This window comes from Vipera ursinii (genome assembly GCF_947247035.1).
Source record: "Vipera ursinii genome assembly, chromosome: 4".
NCBI lineage: Eukaryota > Metazoa > Chordata > Lepidosauria > Squamata > Viperidae > Vipera > Vipera ursinii.
In genome coordinates, this window is record NC_139514.1 from 63500724 (window position 1) to 63525353 (window position 24630).

Here is a 24630-nt window from a genome sequence, read left to right on the forward strand (position 1 = left end):
TAGAGAATGAACATGTGATGGATAAAATGGACGGTGACTTGACTCTGGTCCAGTACCACCAGATGGAGTTTGCTATCAGAATCAGAGGCTTAAAAGAAAATCCTAAAGAAGATTTAAAGCACATAGTCTCTGAGGCTTTGGAAGTGGTACTGGGACAGTCAGCAGCTGAAATTGAGGGAAATATAGACAAAATCTTTCGTGTGAATTCATGGATTGCAAGGCAGAGGAAGCTACCTAGAGATGTGGTGGTTTATTTCACAAAGAGAGCAATCAGGAATGAAGTTATCCAAGTTTCTTATGATACTAAGCTTGTGGTTGCTGAGCAAGAAGTTTTGGTTTTAAAAGAGATCCTCCAAGAATTTTAAGGAGAAGGAAAGATTTTGCTTTTCTGGCACAGGAACTCAAAAAACGTGACATCAAGTTTAGATGGGAGATACCAGTGGGCATGGTGGTGATGCATGAAGGCACGAGACACTGTTTGGTCACAGTGATCCAGGCACGTGATTTTTACAGCAAGGAATTTTTGGAAAGGAACAACCAGATCCCTGCGGCGCTGATCTTTATAGACGCTGAAAAAGCCTTTGATCAACTGGATTGGCAATTTCTGATGAAAGTTTTAGATAAAATGAATTTTGGAGATAAATTCCTACAACCAATTAGGGCATTATATCAAAAACAAACAGCCCGAATAATAGTAAATAATAGTTTGACTGAAGTATGTAATATTGAAAAGGGTACAAGACAAGGGTGTCCGTTATCACCTTTATTATTTATTTTAACATTGGAGATATTACTGATTAAAATATGGAATTTGGAAAAAATTAAGGGAATTCAAATTAGAGATCAGGATTATAGACTGAGGGCGTTCGCAGACAATTTGGTTGTTACGGTGTCCCAGCCAAAAAATTCTGTTGTGGACCTGATGGAGATAATAATGCAATATGGAAAGGTTTCTGGATTTAAGGTTAATATACAAAAAACTAAAATATTAGCCAAAAATATGACAGTATCGCAAAAGGCCCTTCTAGAAGGGTTAACTGGATTTGAGATTGTTAAAAGGGTTAAATATTTGGGGGTGTATTTGTCACCCTCAAATGCAAAGTTATATAAAAATAATTATGAAAAGTTATGGGGAAAAATTCAAAAAGAACTGGAGAGTTGGAAAAAATTGCAATTGTCTTTACTGGGAAGAATTGCAGCAGTGAAAATGAATGTTTTGCCTAAATTTCTATTCTTATTTCAAATGATACCTATTCTTAAAAAAGACTCCAATTTGGAGGAATGGCAAAAGGGTATCAATAAATTTGTATGGGCAGGGAAAAGGCCACGAGTTAAATTTAAGATTATGCAGGACACGCGTGAAAGAGGTGGTCTTAAAATGCCCAACTTTAAATTATATTATGAAGCTGCTGCGTTGTCAGCGATAAGTGACTGGATTAATTTAACACAAGGGAGATTATTAAATCTTGAAGGCCACGACTTGTTATTTGGCTGGCATGCATATTTATTGTATGATAAGAAGGTAGATAGTGTGTTTAAAGTGCATATTTTAAGACAGGCATTGTTGAGAGTTTGGAAAAAGTATAGACATAAACTAAACTACAAGATACCTTTATGGGCAATACCGAAACATGCAATAGAAAACATAAATGTTGGCTTCAAACATGATGTGACTACATACAAGGAGATCTTAAGTTTGGAGAGGAACGTATGGTGTTTGAAGCCGTATAATTTTTTACGAGACGATTGTTCAAACTTGGTTTCAATATGGTCAATTATGGGCCAGGTGGAAAGAAGACCAGAAAATTGATTTCTCAATGACTGATGAAAATTTGGTAAAGCAAATTAGAAATCAGGGTCCAGCACATATCAAACGGATATATCTTGCATTGATAGAAATTGACTCAGAAACAGAACTTGTTAAAGATTGTATGATAAAGTGGGCTCAGAATATTCAAGAAGTTATCACAATGGACACTTGGGAAAAGATTTGGGTGAGGAACGTAAAATTTACACAAGCTCAAAACTTAAGAGAGAACTTTTACAAAATGTTTTATAGGTGGCATTTAGATCCTAAAAAGCTTGCAAGTATGTATCCGAATTATCAACCTAAATGTTGGAGATGTGGTGGCGAAGACGCAACGTATTTTCATATATGGTGGACCTGTAAAAAGGTTAAAGCTTTTTGGATTAAAATCTGGTGGAATATGCAGAAGATATTTAAGCAAAGGATAAAGTTTTGTCCGCAATTGTTTTTATTGGACATAATTACAGATACTACTGTTGTGGACACCAAGTTGATGTTGAACTTAATTACGGCAGCAAGACTTTTAGTAGGCCAATATTGGAAGAAGGAGGAACTGCCGACTATAGAAGAATGGACTCTAAAAGTTTCTGACCTGGCGGAAATGGCAAAGATTTTGGCTTATTTGAAAGACCATTCGCAACAACGTTATATTATGGAGTGGAAAAAGTGGATTGATTATATCCAGAACAAATATGGGACCAAAAAGTTTCATTTAGCATTTGTATAAGTTTTTTATGTGATATTAGTATTGCTTGTAGTCATTTCATATGAGCTAGAGTGCGATAGACTTAATAGTTTATTGTTGTTAACATATGGTTGTTTATGATTGTTTTTACTTTTATACCTTCTATTTAGCTCTGGGAAGTCGGGGAGGGGGGAAGGGAGGGAGGGTTAGGGAGGGTTAGGAAGGGTTGGGTAGAGGGAGGGGGGAGGGATTGTTAAAGATAAAATGTATTGTAAAACTTTTCAATAATAAAAAATATTTCCTTCATGGTGCAGAAGAGAGAACAGTCACCTGGTGTCTTACTTTCTATATCTATTCTGTTGCCATTATATACATGAAAAGCTTAAGGCTGAAATAACCAAAGGGCTTTCTATAATTATCCACAATGTTATTTCTAACATATATAAAGTAATGTAGATTGTTTTAAGTCTTTTGCTTTTTTATCTTTTGCTTGATGTTTATGTCTTTCTCTTTTTGCCTGCCCTTTGTCTCATTTTGCTAGTTAACTACTTTTGATCTTTGTGATTTAATATATATTCCCACCATAATTTTCTACGAATGGTATCTCTACTGCAAGTCCTATTATTCGATAGCCTTTAGTTTTAAAAGGAATATGCTAGCAAGAAAGAAAGAAAGAAAGAAAGAAAGAAAGAAAGAAAGAAAGAAAGAAAGAAAGAAAGAAAGAAAGAAAGAAAGAAATTGTGACTATATCCAGAAAGAGAAGTCTTTCTATATTACTGAAAAAATCAAAGAAATGAATGTGAAGGATCAGATGAAAGAATATACATACAGATGGAGAATGAAGGATTAGATGAAGAAATATATATGCAGATGAGGCCCTGGGGATCATATGTAGAGACAGGACCCAGGTGTGGGTGTAATGAACATGAGAGTGAGGAAGATGAATTCTGAGAGAAACATTTACTCTTAAACAATTAAGCAACTTTTTTTCTACTCACTAGGAGATTTGCAGTTCAACAAGCTTGCTGACAGTTGACATACTTGATAGCATTGCAAGGGGGGGCTACGGTGGGAAGGAGGGTTGCAGGGATAATGAAGCGAGACAGATTCACCTGTCAGAAACCACTTAGCTAGGATGTTGGGTACATGAAAACCCTAAACCACATAGCTGGAACAGGAAACTAGAAGCTTTGCAAGATACCTGTGACCTGAGGTGGGCAACAGGTGGTGTGACATTTAGCTATTTTCCATAGCAAGAGAGAAAGCTTCAGGGGGCTGCAATCCAGATAACCAATCAATATCATATACATGTATTATTGGAGGGAGGGCAAAGGGGTGTATGTGATTCACCTTTGATTATAAAAATGCTGTAAAATTGTAATCAGGGCCTTGGTAGCTTTCAAAGCTGGGTCCACTTATACCTTGGTACCAAAATAAAAGTCCTTTTGTTTCACACCTTGTGTTTGGTGGTCAGTTGGCTTTATTGATGTGTTAGCTACTAGAATCCAGGATGTATGTTCTTTGAAGTTTCTCACCGTCAGGTCTCACACAAGCTTCTTATTCTGCTTTGACCTGAAATTGTGAAGTATTATTTCAAGGCTAGTGAATGACATAGTTTCAAACAGTTGCCAATGGAAAGGTGAAGATTCCTAATATTAACTAAATGACCACAATATCCAAGCAACAATCAGGGCCCTTTAACCTTAATGGAAAAGTGTGTTGCTTGCACATTTCTCTCTCCATAATGTTTCACTGCCATTCCTCATAAGATTCCAGGCAAGTCTTCATTGTGTTTTTGTTTTTCAGGCAGTAAAGAAATGCTAATAAAGCCAGAAAGTAAGGCATAAATCTAAGCCCCATTAAAACAAGTGATCTTCTCATTTTGTCTTGTAAGAAGCATCCTGCTCATTTTTTAAAATTAGAAATTCAAAATTTATGGCCTTTTCTTAAGTGCTTTCTAATGTATTGACAACAAAGAGCTCCTGCATCCATCTATTTAATCTAGAGTATGAGTCAGCATCACAAGACAATATCGTCTAGAGGTGGTGAATCCTGGCTGAATGCCAACATATTTTATGATTCTGGCAACAGGATAAATGCATACGTTTTACAATGTCATTTCAATGTGTGTTTCTTGGGGATTCAGGTGGTTAAACATAGAGAAGAAAACATTGCCTTTTACAATTTGTTATGTTGTGGCATGTGCATGAAACAGTGAAACTGAATTTCGGAACCCCCATCAATAGATACACACACATGTATGTATGAGGGTAATATAAGAAGTAAGTGCCTTAGGCATAGGATGTAAAGAAATCTACTCTGACCTCTTACCCAAACCAAGGGGGGGGGGGAGTTTGCAGCATCCACAATAGATTAACCTGTGCTTAATATCCACAAACTGAATGTGTTGTATTACTCTGACAAGTCAGTGGGTGCTATATTGTGCATAACCACACATAGACCCATATGTAAATGTACACTCACAGAGGATGTACTCTGATTTCTGCAGAGGATTGTAATGAAATGTTGTTGATACGATATGCCAAAAGCATAACCCAGTTTTTCTGCATAAATTGGATTGACGTTTGGTGGCATTCAAACATGAAAAGGAATCTGAATCAAGTCTGATCATAAATATGCTATCCCACAGGTATAACAGTGACTGAACTGAAGACACACAAAGAATTATTTTACTCTGAAAGACTGCTGTTAGATTAGAAAACATTTTCCAATCATGTCTGAACAAATTAGATCAAAATCTAACACTACAGGCAATTTTAAAATAATGCAGGAATTTACATAGAAAATAAATGTAAAATTTACTAGATCTTTGAAGTCAATAATGATCTACTGCTTCAAATATTTGATATCTCATTGTTCACATTTATTTTAATGCAGGCCTTTTCACAGAAACCATTTGTAAGTTCCCCCAAGCATGCCTAACATTTCTTTTGACTCTACAAGCACTAGGTAAGAGTGATTAGGATTACTTAAATAAAAATTGTAAGTTGGCATTCATATCATGATGAGGTAAATTAATGGAGATTATGTTCTCAACAATTATTGTCTTGTTAGATGTTAGAAAGAATTAAGTATCTTCAGTTTCAAGGAGAAGCATAATACTTTAGCACCAGCCTTTCTACTATGAGCTGCTATTAATACAAATCAAGAAGGAGAATGCAAATGAATACATTTCCATCCTTGCTTTGTGTAAATAGAAGCTCAGAGTAGTCCTAAGAAAATGTGGTCATTTAGAAAATCTGGAATAGCTGTACAGAATTTTCTTTGGTACCAGACAACAATTTTGGCTAACTTGAGGGTACAAAGAGACAAACAGATAAACACAATGGGAATTACAGAAGTATATAGATGCCTTGCCCCACATTTGCACTGAAGAAGTAAGTTGCAGATATTATCATTGTGAAAATGGAGGAATTCTTTTATGGCAGAGAGCTTATGGGCATGTGGGCTAGAAATTGGGAATTTAGTCCTAATTTGGTGAATTGAGAAAAGCAATCTTACAGAAAACTTGGTTTAAATTTCTTCTCAACCATTAATGTAATTCAGTAAATAAGTTTGCCTTTTGCCTATTTTATGACTTCACTATAATTATCTATCTATCTATCTATATTCAGATGAATTAATTTTAAATAATATTATATCCTAAAACCATTGATAGGCAAAGTATTTTGTCTGCAGCAGTAATGTGTGAAATGCATCTGTAATAATCTCAAGGAGATCTGAGAAAAAGACAAAGAATTTCTCTGTCTAAGAGTCAAATAGAAATTTATTTTTGAAAGTGGATTTCTAATACTTAATTATTTTCAGAACCAGGTGACATTCTGTTTGGATCAGTTATTTTGTGAAATAAATACTAACAGATATCACATGTTGTAATCAATACACTTTTTATCTTCTGTCATAGTAGAACAATCTGTCAGATTATCTTTAATAAATAAACATTCATTAAATGCATTCCTTATAAAAAATAAATAAACATCTACAATAATATATAATTAAATTTTAGTGTTTTCCCTAAAATTTAGTGTTTTCCCTAAAACATGGGATTGCCACTGGTAATCATTGCAAATCAGAAAATAATTTTAATTTCACCTCTTCCCACCCTCACTTGGCAGAATTGGATGTAATGTTTTTCTAAGTATTTTGCACCTCAGATTTCCATGCTGAATTAGATGATGACCAATTAAAATCAACAAATATTTTATCCATCATGATACCAAATCAAATCTGAACATCTGGCTAACTGTTCGATGAACCATAATATCTTAGGAAGTTTCATAGTTTCAAGAATGTATATGAAATATAGTATATTTCATAAGGGCCATGTTGGCATAGTGGTTAGAATGCAGTACTGCAGGCTAACTCACTATGTACTCCCGGAATTAGATTCTGAGAGGTTCAAGGTTGACTCAGCCTTCCATCCTTCCAAGGTCAGTAGAATGAGGAGCCAAATTGTTAGGGGCAATATGCTGAATCTGTAAACTGCTTAGAGAGGGCTGTACAGCACTATGAAGCAGTATATAAGTCTAAGTGCTATTGCTATTGCTATATTGTTATAATGCATCATAAACTGTATTTATTTTAGACCTGCTACATCTTTTTTTGGCACTGGCTATGATACTGCATAACTTATCAATTGTTATCTGATTAAATACAATAAGTCCAATCTCCAAAGAGGAGGAAGGGGGACTTCTGAAACTTCTGAACAATTTACTAACCTAGGTTAATTCTAAACAATGTTCAATTGTTTCTCTGTCCCAGTCTTTTTCAGTTTGGTGTACTTCAAATGAAAATGCTATCGGAGACTTTTTATGAGTGGGAAGTTTCTCCAGTTGATCAAGTGCAAATTCTAGCTTTGGGGTTTAATTTAGAGCAGACATGTCAAACACAAGGCCCAGGGGTCAGATCTGGCCCGCGAAGTGGTTTCATGTGGCCCACGAAGCCATCCTGGAAACAGTGAGGGAATGGCCCCCACTGCCTTGGCTCTGGCCCAGGCTGGCCAGGAGCCAATGTACAATTTTGTGCTGGTCATCTATGCTGAAATACATTCAGTCTTAGCTCCACAAGGCCATCTGGAAACAGTGAGAGACCGGCCCCTGCCACATCAGCCCCGCCCCCTGGGTGCAAGCTAGGGAGGTATCACCCTTTGTGAGGAATGAAGAAATACACCATCGCCTGGAAGTGGCCAGCACATGGCCCTGCCTACTTTGGGCAGGCTAGGGGCTGGGCAGCATTGTGCTTCTCTTCAGATTTGTGCCACCCGGCTCAGCATCTCGGCACTATGAGGAGAGGGCCATGTGCTGGCCACTTCCAGGTGATGGTACATTTCTTCATTCCTCATGAAGGATGACACTTCCCCAGCTGAGTTTCTTGCCTGTTTTTCTCCCTCCCTCATCTCAAATATTTTCCCACCACTCTGTTCTTAGGAAGGAAGGAAGGAAGGAAGGAAGGAAGGAAGGAAGGAAGGAAGGAGAGGGAGGGTCTGAAGGAAGTCCTGCCTTAGTCCTTCCCTGCTACCCTTTCACCATCCCCTTGCCCCCTCCTCCTGGCCTAACCTGGGGGGTCTCCCATCCTATTGCTAAGGAAGCTTTGGAAACAAAGCCAGATCTCCTCACATGGAGAGGAAGTGGGCCTCTCTCTTGACTTTGCTCTCATACCCATCTTGAGCAACCTGGCTAAGGAGAGCAAGCACAGCAGCTGGGCACCCCCTCGGGGAAGTGGGGGTGGGCTTAGTGCTGCGGGTGCTTGAGGGCTAGGCTGGGCATTTGACCTCCGTATCACCGTCCAGCCTCCTCCCCCACATGGCCTGAGAGGAACAGTGAGGCTTCTTCAGTGGACCATGCCTTGGCACTTGCCCCAGTCCCATCTCCTTCTGCCAGAGACCCTCAGATTTGTCCCACTCCTGCCCAGGCCCCCATAGGCACCATTGACATGAACAATGTAGAGCTGGCCATGCCCGCCCAGTAGGTCACATACACTCCAGCCACGCCCAACCAGTAGGCCATGCCCACCCTGGCCACACCCACCCAGCCCCTCAAGGGTAACTGCAATGCTGATGCGGCCCTCAATAAAATTGAGTTTGACACCCCTGATTTAGAGGGTTGCACATGGACCTTGTAATCAATACAAATGAAAGCAAAATTTATCTGGACCAGGTAGAAAATTGGTCTCTAGTCTCTGTGCAAGAGGTAATCTGATCAACTGAAAATTTTAAACTGTACAAGGCTTCATGTATTGCTTGCACTCACCTGAAATTAAAAAAACAAAACAAAATTCCCAACTAGAGGCACTTTTGGTAGCATCCCATAGTTTATATTCATAGAGCAGACTAGTTATATTCAGAAGATATGGGACTGGTAATAATATCAATTTATAACAAGGGCAATAAGAATGATCCATGCAATTACTTTTTTGTTAGTAAATTATATTCTAAACATTTAAATCACAAATTCCAAGGCTGAGTACAGGCAGAAGGTATAGTTCATATTGTTCAGAAGATGACCAAGCATGATTCAGAGAAGGAGGTCAACAATAGGTCAAATTTTGGTGCTTTGCCATCTTGCATAAAAATACACACATAAAAAGGCATTGTCCCTTTCTATGGTCTTTCTAGATTTTAAACATAGCTTTCAGTCAGTTTTACTCCTTAAGAAAAATGAAAAAAAATCACAACTTTTTCTGATTTTTTGAGATCAGCACTCACTGTACCCATTAGAACAGTAAATAGGAATGCCTGCAGTGCAGGTAAGGGCTTGGAGGACAATAAAGTACTGGTTGAAAATCCAATTCCTTCTAGTTGGCCTGACCTTTGCTATTAGAGAGTTTTTTCTCTATAAAGTTGGCATCATACAGTTTTTCTACACCATTTTTAATTTATATAAGGCATGACAATGCCAGAAACTGTTTACCCAAGGAATAAGGGACATGGACTTCCAGGCCAAAGTTAATAGGTTGTCCCAGCATTGCAGAAATTGGATAAATAAGGGCAGTTGGGAACTGGCATAATACCTACAAACTAACTTTCCTCAAGCTGAGGATTTTCAAAGTCTGGCATAATGTCTTACCATCTGTGTTACTGCAAGGCAGATATTCCAAAATCCCATTAACCAAGCATACCTGCCCATGTGGTGACAAGAAAATCAAATCCATTTCACGCATACTATTACATTGCAAATTCTACAGGGATATTAGGTCTGCTTATATTCTGCTCCTAATATGTGAAGTTCCAGGAAGGTCAGACAATTTCTATGTGAACCATCTTTAAGAGATTGAAAACCCTTTATCACTTGTGCAATAGCCAATTTTTGTATTGTTGAGATGCAAACAAGGCATAAATGGTCACAAATATAATCACTTCAGTTTTGCTTGAGATTTATTATGTGTTAGCTATCTTGTTTTTCGATGATATGTATTTTACCTCGTAGACTGTAATATTTTATTTTTGCACAGTTAATTAACATGCCATTATTGTAGCCTATATTATATTTTTATTAAAGAGACTACTTATTATAGCATGTTAGTTCCTTAGCTCCCTCTCTTGATTTTACTTTTTATATTTCTAAATTTAGAGGCCATTGACTGGATAAGCATAATCACTACTAACTAGAAAACCTGTGCCCTATTTAGTATTATTTCAGAGGTATGTCCTTACCCAAATCAAGAATTAGAATGACCGTGGATGGGCAAAAAACCCCCAAAAAACAAAACAACAGTGGGAGCAAATCAACTTCCAAATTCCCACAAGCTTCCCCATTGAAATTTCTTGTGCTAAGCTGGCAGGAGCATCAGACATCTTCCTTCCTTCCTCCCTCCCTTCCTTCCTTCCTTCCTTCCTTCCTTCCTTCCTTCCTTCCTTCCTTCCTTCCTTCCTCCCTCCCTCCCTCCCTCCCTCCCTCCCTCCCTCCCTCTCTCCCTCCCCCATTCATTTTCTTTCTTCTTTCATTTTCCCTCTCTTTCTTTTTTCTTCTTCCTTCCTTGCTTCTTCTCTTCCTCTCCCCTTCTGCCCTTCCTCCATTCTTCCTTCCACCTTTCCCTGCCTCTACCCTTTTCTCCTTGCCTCCCACTTATTTCTATCCATCATTGTCTTCCTTTCTTCATTCTTTCTTCTTTCTTCATTCTCTTCCTCCCCTCCCAGCTTTTTCATTTACTTTTCTTGTGGAAAGCTTGTAGGAAGAAAGTCAGTGGGAAGTCAGGAGGAAGTTACATGTCCAGGGCCTATAGGGAGGTCAGTGGCTGCTCATAGGTGGGGAAGAGAGTTAATGTGGTGTGCAGAGCTGTGGGTCAAGAATAATATATGGGGTTGCACAAGAGATGCCACGTGGGTTCAGAAGGGTGGGTGTGCACCATAGATGCTGCCTGGGTCAGGGAGAGGGTGTAGGGATTGTAGGGGTGCATAACAAGAGCCACATGTGTCAGGTAGGGAGTGTAGGGAGGCCGCATGGGTCAATAAGAATGTATGGGATATACATTAGGGTTATACAGGAGTGGTGCTGCAAGGCTGGAAATGACAGATTTGCAAGTTGAGAAATGTCTATGGGGGCTTGGGCATACACAAGAGATGTTCATGTCAAGAAAGGTGCATGTCAAGAAAAGTGAATGGGGAGGGGGAAGAGATCAGGGAGGGTGTGTGAGGGTGTGCAAGAGGTTCCAAGCAGGTCATAAAAGATGAGCAGGTGGGTGGCATAGGTTAGGGCAGGGTTCAGCAACCTGAAATAGCAAAAGAGCCACTCGGAACTGGTTCCATCATACAGACAAAAAAGTGGGAGCCGCAAAATGTGCACGCACCTGTGGGCACGCACGTGCATGCACAGAACAAGCAAAAACATACACCACCCCTACGCCCGCACTGCATCCTGAGCCGCACGCAACTGTCACTGTCCAGTGCTGCCAGCTTAGGGGGGGAGGATGGACTCGCAGGCCAAGGAAGGAAACGGCCTTTTAGAGGATCCCACCCAGCCCCCCTCGGAGGCAACGGGCCCTTCCCCGGCTGAAGGAAGCCTCAAACGTGGCAGGTCTCCAAACGGGTGGCGGCGGGTTGGACAGGTGTGCGCACACTCTCCAAACCGCTGCCGTCCCATTTGCACAGCTGCTGCGTTCGTCCATGTTTGACGAGCGGGGCAGGTTTCCAAATGGGCAGCGGCGGTTTGGAGAGGCGTGCACGCACTCTCCAAACTACCACCGCCCCATTTGCAGAGCTGCTGCATTCTTCCACATTTGAAAGAAACACGGATGAACGCAGCAGCTGTGCAAAGAGGACGGTGGTAGTTTGGAGAGTGCGTGTGCACCTCTCCAAACCTCCACTGTCCCGTTTGGAGATCTGCCGCGTTCGTCAAACACAGAAGAACGCAGCATCTGTGGAAATGGGACGGCGGCGGTTTGGAGAGTGCGCGCGCACCTCTCCAAACCTCCGCCTCAGGCAGCAGTTCTGCAAACTGTTTGGAGAGCTGTTTGGAGAGCTGCTGCCTTCATCCAACATGGACGAAGGCGGCATCTCTGCAAACGGGGCAGTGGAGGTTTGGAGAGCTGCGTGCGCAGCTCCCCAAACCTCTGCCGGCGGAGGAGGACTGGGAGCTGCAGGAGACGGCTCAAAGAGCCGCATGCGGCTCTGGAGCCATGGGTTGCCGACCCGTGGGTTAGGGTATGCAAGAAGTTCTCTGTGGATTGGGGAAGGTGCACAGAGATGTAGCACAAATTGGAGGAACACATGACTGATTAGAAAACTATCACACAATACTGAAAATGAAGCTCACATGACCACAGCAGCAGCCCAGTAGCGCAACATGAGTCAGTAGCAGCTACACCATTCTCAACCTTTATTCCCTCAGGATTCATAGCTCTTGGAGTTTGGACACATTCTATATGTTAGCCCATTTGATGTACCTTGGTTTAAAAATTGTTGCCTTGTGATGCACCGTATTGTCCTATTAAAGGTCACAACAATGAGAATTTTATTAGCACAGAGCTAGTGATAAGTTGCTGATAATTCCAAGCTAAGAGTAGAAAAAAAAAGTATATTGGGCAGCTTCCATTCAGTATCCTTCTGACAGATAGAACTGAAACATTTCCCTCTTCATTGCTGGCTTGCCCAAGATTCAGAATTCCCAGTTATGAAGTAATTTTTATTAGTCAGTAAATTTTAAACTAAATATCCATCGAGTTTCCATTACTCTACTATTTTGAAAGATTTGCTGTTTCTTGTTCATCAAATCTGGCCTTGCAGAAGAAGTAAAAACTTTGACTCTTCCAAGTGATGGATTTACACTTTCCTTTCCTAAAAGAATAGGTTTGATGCCACAATAACTCTTGATTACTGGCTTGAAGGAAAAGGCAAGCTCACACCTGTGCTTTCTTGAAAGCAGTGGTTAATTTATAGTGTCCTTTCTATATAAATCAATAGCGACATCTTCTTTTCTTCACTGGCTTCATTGGTTTACCTCACTTATAATGTACATGCAATTAAATTTAACTTTTATGAATAATTCTTTCTGCAGAACTAATTTCTGTGAAGGCTACATTTAAAAGGGCTATAGATTAGATACTACAGTCCCATTATGATTCTGCTAACCAAAGAATAGAAGACAGTATAGCTAGACTACACTGATTTAAGATCAGAGATGTCCAAAATTTATATTTGGGTAATTTTCCTCAGCCCAAAATGAAACAAGGATATAAAATAGACTACAGACAAAAGAAAACATTCAGAATTTAACTATAACCAAAATTATCTACCAAAAAGAAAGAAAACATAAAGACCTACATTTGAATTTATGTGTATAAAATTGTATCATTTGAGAACAAATGTTGCTATTATCATTCTATTAGCTATTCATACCTTTTTATAAATTAAAAAAAATGTTCAATTACAAGTACAAATCTACAACTACATTTACTAGATAAACAAATCTGTACACCACATAAAATGATTTTTAGTCACACTTTCAGTTTTCTTAAACACTACCATCTCCAGTCTTATAATTTAATCTGCATTTTTACTACTAAAACCAGTCCTAATCTAAGGTTCTTTTTCCAAGCATTCATTCTGAAAAAGTATCTATTTCTCATTAGTAAGCATATGTTTCTTGAACTTTCTTGAATTGTTTTGTGCTGGAGATAACTTTATTATATTCATTTTCTCTGTTGGTAGTCAATTATAATATCAGTGCCAAGAGGTATGAAGGCCAGAGTAGTTTAAGTTGCTGTTCATTGATGTCAGCAATTTTCTTTTCTCCCAAATGCCTTTGCCTGACATAAAACCTTCATTATTTCTCCTGACATAAAATCATATTCCTAGACTGTTCAAAGTCTTACCTGTCAAGTAAAACTTGTTTTAAGTAAAATCCAATATTCATGAGTCGTTTATTGAACTTGCTCAGCACCTCTAGTTGGATCTTGTCCATAGTTTGAAAAAGGAGGTTAGAATGTTATATCAAATCAGTATATTAACCCATCAAACCTAGTAGGTTTACTCTAATATTTTAGGAATAGTTTGTCTTTAGTAAAAATGCATAGAAGATGTTAGACAGTATTAACTGGAATTGCCTGGGTAGGATCTCTCTCTGTCTCTCTGTCTCTCTGTCTCTCTGTCTCTGTCTCTCTGTCTCTCTGTCTCTCTGTCTCTCTCTCTCTCTCTCTCTCTCTCTCTCTCTCTCTCTCTCTCTCTCTCTCTCTCTCTCTCTCTGTCTCTTTCTCTCTGTGTCTCTGTCTGTCTGTCTGTCTGTCTGTCTGTCTCTCTCTGTCTGTGTGTGTGTGTGTGTGTGTGTGTGATACTATAAACATGATTGGTCAAATACTGTTTTGAATACAAAGCTTCACCAATTTCCAATGAGGGTTGGCAAGTGTTGTGATTCAGGGTCAGCCTGTGGGTTCGGCAGTTGGGTCAGATGATTCAGAGGAGGAGGAGGGGGGTGTTGGAGAGGTTGCTGAGGGTGTTGGAGAGCTTGCTGATGAGAGCCCTCAGCCAGGCCCCTCCCATCTGGTTACGACACAGACCCAGCTGTGTGAGCCTGACAGCGTGGATGAAGATGACCCACAGCTGGCCCTGTTCAAGGACACCCGACGCAGGAGGCAGTCAATCAGGAGTAAACAGAGGAAGGCAATGGGGCACCTCGGAAGGAGGCAGAGAGAAGCCACGCCCTGAACTGTTTAAAAGGGGAATGCGTGGGAGGGCTGGTTTGCTGAAGGCAACCGTTTGAATAGCTCCTGTTTCATGGTTCATGTCTTGTTTTGCTCTGTTTGCTTTTGTGTCCATAAATTTGGCAGGCTTAGTTCCAGCCTCTTGCCTTCTTGTAAAGCGGTTGTCCCTGCCTTATCTGCAGGGCCGGTAGTAGGCTGGTACAGAACAGCAAGTTAAGACATTTCCATAATAAGCAGATATGACAACGACAGCTACAACTGATGGACTGATCAGTAGACTGGTTTCTCAGAACTATTCCAGACAAGAAGATGATGGGACTTTGTTCACTTATACCCCAGATGACATCTTCTCATGAGGAGACAACAGGACAACAGCTTCCTGTGGATTCAAGTGCCAGAAGAAAAAGGAAGCCATTGTGTTCCAAACCACAGCAGAGCTTTAAAAGGACATAACTCATTTTCTAATACTTTTGGTAATTACCTAATCAACTACGCTAAGGATATCAGAGGTCTTCAAAATGACAAGTATGAAAATCCATGATGAATTTACTTCCATACTTAAATAAAATAAATAACTATAAGTTTAAGAACTTACGGAATTATAAATAAATGGCAAAATGCTAAATAAGAAGCTGATTTAAGAAAGCTATAAACAAATTTAAGAAAGTTATATAAACAGGAAACAAACTCCATACCCACTGGTGAAAAAAAATGATGCTGATCATGCCTAGTTGGATAATGAAAAAATAGGCAAGAAACAACAAACCTTGAAGAGCAGCAAAGTACTTCAAAGTTATACAGTAAATGATCTAAGGCAGAGCTGTCAAACTACCAGCCCACGGGCTGGAAGCATCATGCCAAAACCGTGGCCACTCCATTGCTGGCAATGGAAAAAAAAGTCATGTGACGTTGCAACACGTCACGTGATGTTGCGAAAAGGTTATGTCTAAAATATGGCTGCGATGCTTCATTCTAAGCACTGTGCCGCCATGGCTCTTATAGGTTCTCTCATCCTTTTCAGCCCTTGCTGTTCCCTATGTCTTTCTCTCTTTCTTACCTGCATCATGTTCTCCTAAATCTTCCTCGATTCAATGAACACTTGCTCACATCTTGTTCCCTTTCTTACTCATCACATACAGGAATTATTCTTTTTATTGGAAGTGGTAGTCACCCCCTTCCTAAAAGGCTGAGGCCCCCTGTAAATCAGACAGAAGGAAGCATCACAGAAAATGTATTTTCTCTCTCAGGTTTCTTCTTTCCACAACACCATTTACTCTGTTCTATTTATGGTCTAGAAAGGAAGATCACTTAGTTAATCAAAAAGCAACAATTTGGTGTGTGTTATTTTTTCTCCCCCCCCCTCCACTTTCCTCTTCCACAGTTGTAGCACACTTGTAGAAAAATAGATATTTCTTCTTTTTTTACCATTCCCCTTCTAACGATGGGAATACCTTGATCTTTTGAATCTAAACCTTCAGGTAAAAAATAACTTCTACTGCACTTCTGCTTCCTTTGTTAAAATTATGTAATTTATCACCTTGATCCTACATTATCTCTTTTGGAGTGGTGAGGGAACTAAGTGCCTTCACATACTTGAAGAAAGAAGTGTTTCTTTAATTCACAGATTCTCAGTAAAGAAAAAAATAATTTATTTTATTTTATTTTATTTTATTTTATTATTTTATTTTATGCATTTTAAACATGTCACTTCAACAATTCACCTCTTAACTTTTCTCAGCTGTAATGTGAATTGGATATGAATAGCTCTCATTATTGGCTAGTTTTTGTTTTTTGGGTGGGTGTAGTATAATGGACTAAATGAATGCTTAACATGAATCTATTTTTAAAGCAAAATACTAAATGCTTGTCTTGTGAAGGGAAAAGCACTAAAACAGCAATGATATTTTTGCTGCCAACTGAGAAAACTATATTTTGAAAAGCAACCTGGGTCATCATAGATAGGTCATTGCTGGCATGATATAGCATTTTTTGGGGAAATTATTGCTCCTATAACTATATAGGAAAGGCCTATTTGCTGAGCTTGCCACATGGATACCTGTGTAATTGAATCTGGGGGTTAAGAGAGATTTGAACCACATAGTATATTCATCTAAAGATTTGTATTATTATTATTTCTGCTGTTCTTAAGTATTGTATTAATTAGTTGCTCTGTCTTTTCACAATTTAAGATTTCAGTATTATCTATCAATTGGTTAAATCACATAGGAATTGGGCTATATATAGATATATATGTATATGTGTCTGTATTTTATGTCTACAATAGGGTGGTGTTATAGTCTTGATTTAATTACTTTCCTATTTCACCAAATCTTTTTCCTATTTCCTTTTTGAATTCTTCCAAAACTATCATACCTTACCGATTCTTATATGCATCAGAGAATCCTGTTATTATTTTATTAAATATTTACTAAATAATAACTTTATACTAAAGTTTTATTAAAATTTGTAAAATACCTATGTAGGAATATCAGTTCTATTTTTGTAGATGGATAAACGGAAGGATGGGATTTTCTGTTTTATTATTAACTGCATATGTTAGAGTAGGAGTTCCACAAATAGAGCAATTTAGTTCTGTCATTATTTCACAATTATGACTGCAGGTTGGTTTTATTATGGTTTAATTCAGTAAAGGATAGATTTGTGGCACAGATATCTAAGCAAGGAATGATGGATGCTAATACACATGGTCATTGCTGCCCATATGTAGCAAATGGAGTTCATTTTGGCAGATAGTACCAATTCAAGGAATTAATAAAATTATAAGATGGAAATGACCATTTAAGCTGTCAAATCCAACTCCCAGATCAATGAAGGAATCCTAATTAGAGTATCTGTGACGAAGCCTCTTTAGGCTCCACATAAACATATTCTGGGAAAATTCATGATATTATAGCTCATATTTAGTACTTTGTCTAAAAGAAACAGAAACATAGATTAATGAATTAGTCAATTAGTTTATTTTTCTTTTGCAGAAGATCCTATAAACATATTAATCATTTGGTCACTATATAGTATTCTTGTCCATATTATAACGTGAAAAGGTGGTAAGAAAATGCATCATATTGAACTTAATGCAGGAAAACTGAATTCAAATAAAATATCTTTCATATTATTTTTCAACTACCTCTATCCTGGTGTACAAATTACATTTGACTTTTAAAATCAAGCAAAGAAGAAAGCAATCTTAATGTTATTAATGAAATAACTTCTGGGTAGTGGCATGTCAAACAATGACTGTGTACTTATGTTTCACTGATAATGTAAAACTTCAGCCAAAATAGCATTGTCTCATAGGCATCACCTGGAGCCATTTCATGTATTAACAGTTACGAAAATTCTATTCCACAATATAAATGTTTTGTTCAATAAATATGTATATGATGTGCTTTATTAAATAAAAATCTGTGAACTGAACTTAAACAAACCTGATAGCACAAGGAGTAAATACATGCAATCACATACTGTACACATGATTAACAGAAGAGACTTTTAGGTTGATCTCTACTGTCTTAATTGTTATACCTCAAAGTATTAATACAGAAAAAAATGAGAAGTAAATAAGGTAAATGAATTATCTTTTTCACCATCACCTTTATAAAAAAACTTAGATAATATTCAATCATATTTGATCATTTTAAATTATGGGAATTGCCTGATTAAAGAAATTTAGACTTCATATTCATAACATCTAGGATATTGAAACTATTTATGCAAGCTAGAAAACAGGAGCAAGGTGATGATAGCTACAGTTACAGCTTCAGATTAAATTATTTTAAACAGCTATTTTTTTTTAAAAAAATTAAGACTTGCCCTTCCACAGTAATTCCCTATTTAAATCATCAGAAAATCAGCGCAAATGAAATAGATGAAGTGAATGAGTTTAAAACCAAATCATTTACACACAAGTTTTGAAAGAGTTTATGCAACAGAACCACCTGCCATTTTGTAGGAGGGAACAGGAATAAACTGCACCCCTGCTCCCCATTTTGACATGTTCCCAAGGACAGGGTACCTCCAGGGAAGAAGAAGGCTCACCTGTCAACCACTACTGCTCCCCAGCCAGCTTTATCTCAAAAGTGCTTTTTCAAATGGCAACTGGACTGTTTTTTCCTTGAGGAAGAACAACAAAATGTTTTGTTTCTCATCCAAGAAACTTCATTTCCCACCCAGCCCCCTTCACAACTGATGAAACAAAACATTTTGTTGTTCTTCCTCAAGGAAAAAACAATCTAGTTGCCTTTTGAAAAAGCACTTTTGAGACAACTATGAATCTCCACAGACATCCAGCCAACCTTATTTCACCAGGAGGCATCCGAGTAGTTATCTTGTCCTTCTCTCACACCCACCACCATTCAGAGATTTGCAATTTCAGCCTTAGGTGTAAAAAAAAGCCAGTCATTGTTCACCTGTCAGGCTTGCCAGCAGCCAAATAGTTGCAGGGGCCAGAGGAAGATGGGAAAGAGAGCAGGGGTTTGGCCTTCCCAACTTCCCTTGTGGAAATGCAGTCAGAAGGCATGATTATGCTAAAGTTGCCACAACTTTCAGAAATTTCATCGCCCACAGTAAGCACTCAGCGTGCAACCACAAGCCAAGCAGTGCCACAAGCCGAGCAGCCGGACAAAGTACACATGCATTGGACTCGACACACAAGCAGCCCACATGCACCATTTTAATGATTTTGCCACTGACCTGCTATGCTTGACAGGGAGATTCAAGTCCATGTGGACCAAACATCAAATTTTCAAAAGTTACTTTTAAAACCTGGAAAATCTGTCAAAAACAGATGCCAGAACTCTGTTCCGGTTCTATAACAAAAAAAAGCACTGATTGTAACCTACGTATATCAGTAAAGTAGGGTTCTAGTATTTCTTATGCTATTTCCTGACGAAGCCTATTAAAGGGCTGACAGGAGCCAGCATGGATTTATCAAGCATAATCCAAGTCAAGTCTCTCTATCTCTTTCTATAATCCATTTCTTTTGAATAAATGATCAGTTTTGTTGACCATAGAAATGTAGTAGACAGAGTACATGAAACATTTGATGTTTCTAATGGGATTTTAATAACAAAATGACAAAACGTCAGTGCACTCTGCTACCGTTCTATGGTTGAACATCCCTACTGAGTGAACATCTATAGTTCTGTGTGAATCTTGGAGGAACTGTCAGTGATATACCACAGGATAATATTCAAAGCTACATGCTATTCAATGTGTTTATAAATACTTTGCTTTAAAGTTAGAAAATCCGATCTTTAATATTTGTAAACAGCATAAACACTTGGGGGAGAGAGAAAGCATACAAATCAGAGGACAGTATCAAGATTCAGAAGAAATCTGCATGTCTTGGTGGCTCATAAGCCAGATATGATCCCATATTTATTGCAAAAATAACAAAAATATAAAATCTAGGCTACATAACAGTAATATAGTGTCAAGCAGCAACTTTCATTTTCCTTTGTAATTTTTACTGCATCTCTGAACACACAATTTTAGAAACTGGCACTGAGAAACTGGAATATGGCCACAGGAAAGCAACAAAGATGGTAAGAAGCCTGAAATGGAAAAGATAAAAATACAGAGAGACAGAGACAGAGACACAGACACAGACAAAAACAGAGACAGACTGTATGTGTGTTGGTGTGTCTCTGTGTTGGGTATGTTGTCCTGAGATCATAGGGTAGAATTGTTCAGCTACTCCAGTAGACAGGAGTGGATTCAATGGGTCACATTACACAGAAGTAGATTTCAAGTGGACATCAAGAAAATAAATCCTGATTGTAGTAAGTCTTCAATAATAGAACAAGCTACCTTCGTAATATGGTGTAATAACTTTTGCTACAGAAACTGGATAGCCATCATCTAAGAGGTTGTAGTACTAGATTCCTGTGCTGTGTAGGGAATTGGATTAGATCAGTGATTCCAAACTTGAGTAAATTCATTCATTTATTTATTAAATTTGTAGAGTCTTCCATCTCATCAAAAGCAACTTTGGATGATGTACAACAATCAGAATTGGGTAAAAGTGTTTTTTCTTTGCAGAATGATACACAAACCCATTTTCCATCACAACAGGGACATTTAAACTGATTTAAAGTTAGCTAAATGTACTAAAATCTTCTAAAATATTCCTTTTAAGATAAAAAAATAATGAAATTACCAATGGCAATTTATTCAGATGGCATAAAGATCATTCAGTTATATTGTTTTTATAATATAGGTCAGGGGTGTCAAACTCAATTTCATTGAGGGCCGCATCAGCATTGCGGTTGCCCTCAGGGGGGCGGGTGGGTGTGGCCAGGGTGGCCGTGGTCTACTGGGTGGGCGTGGCCAGAGTGCGTATGGCCTACTGGGTGGGCGTGGCCAGCTCTACATCGTTCGCATCAAGGGTGCCTATGGGGGCCTGGGCAAGAGTGGGACAGATCTGAGGGTCTCTGGCAGAAGGAGGGTCTCTGGGCCAGGGCCAAGGCACTGGGGGCCGTTCCCTCACTGTTTCCAGGATGGCTTCGCGGGCTGCATGAAACCACTTTGCGGGCAGGATCCGGCCCCCGGGCCTTGTGTTTGACATGTCTGATATGACTTTCTGATAAGCAGTTTTGGTTAACGAAGGAAAATGTTTGGGAAGGACTGGACTAGATGATCTTAAAGATTACTTGCTATCTTTGATTCTAAAATTCACCACCCTGTTTCCAATGGCAAATAGAAAATAGCCATTTCAATTTTCTCCTAGTTTCAATTTCTCAGTGAGCTATATTTCATGGCATTTTATAGAGGTCTCCCTCTGCTCATTTTGTGTTAAATTATTCCATCTTTTCCTCCCCTCTACTATAATGTTTTATGTTCAAATCCATTTACTGAAAGTACTCACTCTGATGATTTTATGCCTATGTAGCTATAGCTTATGTACTATTTGGAGCTTGATATTTCTCACAGGTTAGTAGTTTTACAAAATGTCCTCAACACTATTTTCTATTTTAAAGAATATGCACAGACAGTCTTCTCACAGTCTGGCCTGGAAAGAATCCTAAGGAATAAAACAACATTTTATCATTGCTAATTAAGGCTGTGAAATTATGTTGAATGCAATCATTTTAATTTTCAAATTTTATTTAAAATACAATTCAGCACCCTATTTCATTGAATGATTTGGGGGGGGGAAATCAGGAACAGTTAGCAGGCATTACCTCCTAAGCATTTACAGTAGTTTATGAGATAGTTAGGCATACAGTTCACAGCTGACAACTAAGCAATGTGTTGTTTCATTATTATTATGTTGTTCAAGAATCCTGTAGTTCTTAGGCAGCAGGACAAACTATTGACTTTATAGTTATTTAATCAATTTAACCGAGTATACCTGGTTAAACTAGATATGTTCCATCTCTCTCAATCTTAATCAATTATACCATTCCAAAACCTGATCTGAGTGACTCTTCAACTTGTGTGAGGAAGTGGAGTACCACAAGGCTCTGTATTAGGCCCAGTACTCTTTAATATCTTCATAAATGACCTAGATGAGGGAATAGAAGGGGAGCTCATCAACCCTGAGTCTTCGGAGAAGGGCGGGATATAAATGGAATTAAAATAAAATAAAAAATAAATACATTTGCAGATGACACTAAACTGGCAGGAGTAGCCAACACCCCAGAAGACAAGCTCTGGATCCAAAAAGTTCTTGACAAACTTGAACAATGGGCCCTATGCAACAAAATGAATTTTAATGTGGATAAAAGCAAAGTTTTGTATTTAGGCAGGAAAAATCAAAGGTATAAGTACAGATTAGGCGAGATCTGGCTCAAAAACAGTAACTATGAGAGGGACCTGGGAGTCCTAGTGGATGATCAGTTGACTATGAGCCAGTAGTGTGCAGCAGCAGCCAAAAAAGCTAATAAAATCCTGGGTTGTATAAACAGAGACATAGAATCAAGATCATGCAAAGTATTAGTACTGCTTTATAAAACCCTAGTAAGACCACACCTGGAATACTACAACCAATTTTGGTCACCATACTATAAAAAAGATGTTGATACCTTGGAAAAAGTTCAGAGAAGAGCAACTAAAATGATCAAAGGCCTGAAGACTAAAACATATGAAGAGCAGCTCTGGGACTTGGGTTTGGCTAGTCTAAAGAAAAGAAGAAATAGGGGTGACATGATAGCAGTATTCCAGTATTTGAGGGACTGCCACAAAGAAGAGGGTGTCTGAAATTGTGGGCGCTCCATCACTGGAGGTTTTTAAGAAGAGACTAGACAGTCACATGACTTAAATGGTATAGTTTCTCCTGCTTGAGCAGGGAGCTGGACTAGAAGACCTCCAAGGTCCATTCCAGCTCTATTCTATTCTAATTGTGAAGGCCAAAGGAGTTGTGGTGGTGGGTGGAGGAGCAGTCCATTCTACTGACCAGTTTTCATTCTTTTATCAAGATATTAGTTTGACAATATGCATCATATTATACTGTGTTCCTTCCTTCCTTCCCTCCCTCCCTCTTTCCTTCCTTCCTTCCTTCCTTCCTTCCTTCCTTCCTTCCTTCCTTCCTTCCTTCCTTTCTTTCTTTCTTCCTTCCTTCCTTCCTTCCTTCCTTCCTTCCTTCCTTCCTTTCTTCTTTCCCTTCTCGTATGCACTTCCCAAAAAACAAACATGCAAACACCATACTTATCATTTGTTCAAAATGTATGTTTATGAAAGTAACATTTATTTCCAATGTAATACTGGCAAATTTTTATCAGATTTTTTGCCTTTTGTCTTCCTAGTCATTCTCCTTTTTTACAGTCATGTAAGGCTAATTCTAGTTGATAAGAGGAGAATGGCTCCTTGAAGCCAACTTTTTCATAAATCTCTAATTCCAATGCATACTCTAAAAAGTGTTACCTTTTCTTTACAGTAGCCTGACTGTGTGCCTCACCTGTAACAATTATCTTTCATTCACCTGATTTGATGGCAAGTGAAGTATGTCTGTTATGATTAACTGAAATTTTAAAATACACTCTGTTTTTAATACTGTTCTCTCAGTCTGGTCTCTTCTCATGTCATAATACAAAAGCAGTGAGAAACTAGTATATGAAGAACAAAGTCCTTCTGAAGTGAAGTCAATTTCCACTGTTTGAGATCACATACAGAAGAAAGTCTCATACAAAGAGGTCACTGCCTCCATTATAATTGGTTTCTGACGGGTCTCATAACTTTAGTAAAGCATTAGTTTATACTGAATGAACTGTCAATATTTCATTGCAAAATGGATTGTCCTCAAGTCTATTTCTCACTATTATTCTAGTTTTACAACATTGGGGTTGTTTTAGCCATATGTTGCTAAATAATCCTGAGCAAATGTTTCACTCATTCAGTAAGGTGGCATGATATAACACTATTCTAACCAAACTGTTTTAGAAATTAATCTGTATATAATACAGATCACATTCATACCCATAAAATATCCATACTTAACTGCTAACATCTAATCTCAAACCTAAAATCTGTAGGAAATGGTAGATTGGGGATATTATATTGCAACTGAATAGGTATTTTCTTTATAGATAGTTACTCTTGAAATTCTGAATGTTTCCACCTAGACCAGGGATGTCAAACTGCCAGCCCGCGGGCCGGACGTGTCACGCGGAAGCCGCATCCATCCCATTGCCGGCAATGGCAAAACCGTCCCGATACATTGCATGACATCATGGGACATCACAAGTTTGACATGTCTGACCTAGACTGTTATCATTCACTATTACCTTTTGCATCCATGGTGATTTCAACCAGTTCCCTCTGTTGATATAAACAGTGTAAGGCAAAAATACATTTAGATTTTATTTTTTTCTAGAATTGTACCTTTTTAGAAACAGAACTATCAAATATTTTGTGGTAATATTTTATTATTAGTGGAAACATTTGAGTTTACTGTATATGGAATTTGAGGACTGTGCACATCTTAGAGCAGTTGTGATCAATGTTAGCAGAGACAAAGATAAAGGCT